Below are 4,924 nucleotides of genomic sequence, written 5' to 3' on the forward strand. Positions count from 1 at the left end.
GCTACTTCTACACATGTGTCTCCCCCTAGATTTGTGAGTCACTTACTTCTATACTTCATATACCTGTATATGAAATTAACTCAAAAGAGACAAATAATATACATTCTTTCTCCCCCTTTTGACATTATCAAAAAGAAGGGGGAAATGGGTCATAATAGCTTAGAAATAATACCAAGGCATACACACACGCATACAAAAACATACACAAGCATACACTTAAAAGAGACAAACATATATAGGATCAAAATATGTTCATACTAAACATAGAATTTCAAAAAGCCATATCTCTTTACATTAACCATATACAAGATAATGAAAAGAGATAAGCAGAAAAATATGATAAAAAATTAAATTTTTGTGGGTGTAACTGGTTATGGGTTAGGAGTAATCAGTTACCTATCGAGGCTATAAAAAATTTATCGAAAAATTTCGAATGGTAATTGGTTACACCATTTATGTAACCGATTACATGCAATGTAATTTTGAAAAATACTTGATTTTATACACCCTTGCTTCCAATTTCAATGAAGAGGTCTCATGATGAAGATCAACATTTCCTCTAGGAAGAGAGTTCTCCAAAACTAACCCGTATTGTCGGGGATGATACTTATACGGGAAGGGGTGGGTGATTCCCTTCTTGCGAATGCTATAAATGCTTTCTCTTGCTAGATTGCTGACACTCCTAGGAGGTTGTTGCTATTGTTTTTGCGTCAGATTTGTCCTTCGCCCAAAATCTTTTTGAGGTAGAGAACATGACCCTCCTCTCTAAGATCACTCACAATATGTATCATACATCTTCCCTATTTTCTCTTGTTGGTCCTGGTAGGGGGATGCCTTAGCACATGGGAATCCTTCTGAGGAAAGGAACACTTGGAAAGGAAAATGTGAAGCTATGGAACAAAGGTGGACTACTCTCTAGGAGGAGTTTGCTACATTGTAAGAGAAGTTCAAGCACGCCAACTCTTTGTAGGAGTAGGCAAAAACTCACATATTCCTTCTACCTTGGTTGCTTGGGTAACTGGGCTCGAGAGTGCTCTTAAAGAGGTAAAGAAATGCTATCAAGATGCCTTAAACATTGTTCTTGAGAAGACTGTTCAGGCGAATGGGGACATGAAGACTCTTCTATTGGACCCCGTCGTACCCCAAAGTTTGCCCTACCCTTTTCATCTTTCCACTTAATCCATGGCTTAGGTTTCATCTGTACACATTCATGCTCCATTCATATGCATCATGCATTCATATTAATATAAGCATCATAGATTCAAAGCTTGTGGTTAATTAAATCTAGGGTTTTGCTTGAGTATTGGAGTTTTGCTCATCATATGAGGGGAAACCCTAGTTTCATTCCCTTTTAGACCTTGGTCCAGGAAGGTTACAATCATGGCACTCATTTATGCATTCAAACCCTAATTCTTGATTTTACCACCCTTTGACCTCATGAGCTTTTATCTATGTATCTGAAACCCTAATAAGGGAAGGTGTGATCCTAAGATGCCTTGTGGTTTTACTCTTTACTTGGTGACCATGAAAAACCCTAATTCATCAAGGAAAGAAGGTTAACTATCATATCATGCATCGTCCACCATCTACATGTGTACATGGTGGATATGACATTTGAGCCAAACATTGTCTATGTCTCTTGGTATCGGTAGAAGCACTGATCCATATATTTTGATTCATTGGGGATTAAACACTAGTCTTTGTTTCATGTCAATCATGTCTTGCTTGCAATCATGTGAAAACCCTAGTTCTTAATCCACTGTTGACTTTGGTCAGCTGTGACTTTTTGGTCAACAAGTTGACCAAAGTCAACCATTATCCATAAGTTATCTTCAAGCCCATGCTCATCTTATTTTGTCCGAGTCATTGCATGGTTTAACAAGCCAAGTCATTCCATTTTGTTACTAACCTTTGGACCTAAACTTGTGTTCATTCTTTTTATCTTATTTTTCAGTAAACCATTCAATTACAAACTATTCTTTTTAAATCCATTTTTCAAATTAACTTTCAACTCATCTTAATTGTCTTCCAAAAGTATTCTAAGTTAATATTAGGAAACGATTTGCAACATGACTTTTAACCCATCTTAACCTTCTCTTTTTAAATCTTTTCATTAACTTCTCAAAACCATTTGACATTAACATTTCAAAGCCATTCAAGCTAGACATTTAAATCCATTCCAAATGACTTTCAAACCCAATTTCAACATTACTTTTCAAAACCATTTTAAACACTTTGAAACCATTTCCATTGACATCTCAAAACCATTTAAACCCATTTCAATCATTAACATTTAAATCCATTTCCATTGACCTTTAAAAGCATTTTACAAAACCATTTCAAAATAATCTTCAAATCTATTTCAAATTTGTGTTCATTGACACATAAATCCATTATTAAAAAACTCTTATTCAAACCAATCTTCAACACCAAGTCCAAATTAACTTCCACATCCAACCTCCAAAACCTTTCATTAATTCTATTTAATTTTTAATAACCATAATCCATTGGCTTGCCATAGGATTCTTTTCCTAATTCATTTCCAACCAATCTTTGATTACAAATTAATTACTAGAGCTATAAATCAAAGTCCATTTAACACAAACTAGTACACAACTAATTCCAATTTCATTCAAAGCAATTTAAAGGATATTTTACAAATAGATGTGTGTCAATGCAAGCATGACTTCACAAGCAATTTTTTCATTACACCCTGCAAAACACTTGCATCAGTTAACTTCAATTTTAAGAAAGCAATTAAATTTCAACAAGAGCCTTCCAAATACAATTTTGAAGTATTCGTTGACTTAGCCAAATTCCCCATTGATATCCCTACAAAATTCAACTCCAATTAGCATACCCTACACAAATCAAAAGCCAATTAACAAAACTACTTTCAATTGATCCACTTTGAACCAATTAGCATACCATTTACAAACTAACGAGTTCAAACTCACGATAACCTCCAACCTGCAAATAACTCACTCTAATGAACAATTAACAAAGTCTTAACCTTATAACCTTATAGCAAGTCAGATTTCAAAGTCCCACTGTAAGTATTCAAGCACTAATACAAAATCAAATCAAAACCAAATGCATTAATTTGAAGTTCACACCTAATTAACTAACTGAATTTAAGTCAATAACTAACTCTAACCATTTTATTCATTTGCAACTACCATGATTTTCATGTGAATTTGGAGGTGAATTTCATAAATGAATTCAAATCTCTATAAATGAAATTCTGCACTCACAAAACAAAGGCTTCAATCATTCATCAAAGAGGCACAAAAATCTTTCTTCACATATCCAAATTCTTCTTCTCTCATTCATACACAAATCGAATCTTAGCATTCTTCACGCGTTCAAAGCACACAAACGAACAAATCACATAGAACACAAACATCATGATTCAATCAATCAAGCAACTCGCAACTCTCACACTCAGAACCTCGCAATTCGTGCAGAGAGCAAACGACAACGCAACAAAAAGTGAAGAAGTCAGAGATGAAGAAGATTGATACCTGATTTTTGCCACCGTGTCGAATCTGGTGAGTTTTTGTTGCTCCAATCTGCGTTTGTCTCAACTTTGCGTTGCGATTTTGTTTCAGTTTCAGTCAAATTTGTTGGGGTTAGACGCAATTAGGAATGTGGTTAATTGAATGCGCGGTTGACGAAGCTTTGAATCAATGAATTTGAGATGTTTATGGTTGAAAGCGCGTTCTTGATGAGCAATGTTGTCGAATGATGAACGTGAATATGTGAGCTTGTTGAACGATGAAACATGATGCTGGATGTGGAACGCTGAAAAGCGATGCTGAATGTTGAACAATGGAAGCACGATGAAGAAGAAACGCGATATTGACTTGGAATTTGTTTGAGAAGCGCTTTCAATCTTTTTGCTTCAACTTATGAGCATAAGCGTTTGATCCTTTGTTTCATGCTGATGGACATTTTTTTTGGTGTTGTGCATTGGATTTAGCTTGGGCCTAAGGCCCAAACGAGGTTTGCTCTATTGCACGCCTCCTTCAATTGTCAGCACCCATCCCTCAATCTAAATTAATCTTTGTTTAATTAGTTAAATCACAATTATTTGTTATTAATCAATTTCTGGATTATTTCTTAATATATTTAATCATGATTATTAGATTAATAGATTAGTTGTAATTTTAGGCTAATTATTGTTTTAATTAGTTAATTGTGAGGTTAATTAATTAGTTGTGATTAGTAGAAATCATTGATAATTAATCGATTAATTTATATCTTTAGAAATTTTAGATCTAGTTATTAAACTTGGCATAATTTCTATTTATCATATATTCATGTATCATTTCTAACTGATTAATTAGTTTTAATTAATTATGAATAATCTTGATTATTATTTCCATTAATCCATTTTTGGAATATGACCATTTTGCCCTTAAGGCTTATAATTTCTGATTTTATACATGTTCCCTTAGTTTAGGGATTTAATTAGATTGTCTGAGTTTATTTAATTGATTAATTCAATAGGTTTATTTTGTACATGATTCAACTATCATTTCAATCTCACTGATTAGTGTTGACCAAAGGAAACTTTGGTTAACCAAATCCTTTGTATTGTGATGTATTATCCTCAAGCCTATTCAAGTGATCAAAATACTCTTGATCACTTGATATGTCAAGTCCATTGTGCTCAAGCTATATTGGATGTGTTGAATCTCAGGAGCTCAAGACCTTAAGGTTCAAATGCAAGATCAAGACTTCAAAGTCAACATCAGTCAAGCATAGCCAACAAAGTGGACTATTTCTCAAGCACAACAAAGGTATCAACACTTGGCAAGTGTGATCAAAATTGTATGCCACGAGCCTTAAGTAATGAGGAATGATGAGACAGAGTTTCTCCTACCATTGTCTAGAGTGACTTTGCGTACGGGGTGTATGC

At 34.2% G+C, this 4,924-nt stretch overlaps 1 long non-coding RNA gene across 1 annotated transcript; it reads right to left on the reverse strand.

Annotated features, from left to right (window-relative positions):
* Nucleotides 1–2,606: 2,606 nt before the first annotated feature.
* LOC127075948 (uncharacterized) lies at nt 2,607–4,032 on the reverse strand. Its single transcript, XR_007786725.1, has 2 exons — nt 3,525–4,032; nt 2,607–2,970 (listed from the first exon to the last, which is right to left on the reverse strand). It is a non-coding gene; the product is annotated as an uncharacterized LOC127075948 (long non-coding RNA).
* Nucleotides 4,033–4,924: the final 892 nt, after the last annotated feature.

This window comes from Lathyrus oleraceus, chromosome 4, assembly GCF_024323335.1.
Source record: "Lathyrus oleraceus cultivar Zhongwan6 chromosome 4, CAAS_Psat_ZW6_1.0, whole genome shotgun sequence".
NCBI classification, from domain to species: Eukaryota; Viridiplantae; Streptophyta; class Magnoliopsida; order Fabales; family Fabaceae; genus Lathyrus; species Lathyrus oleraceus.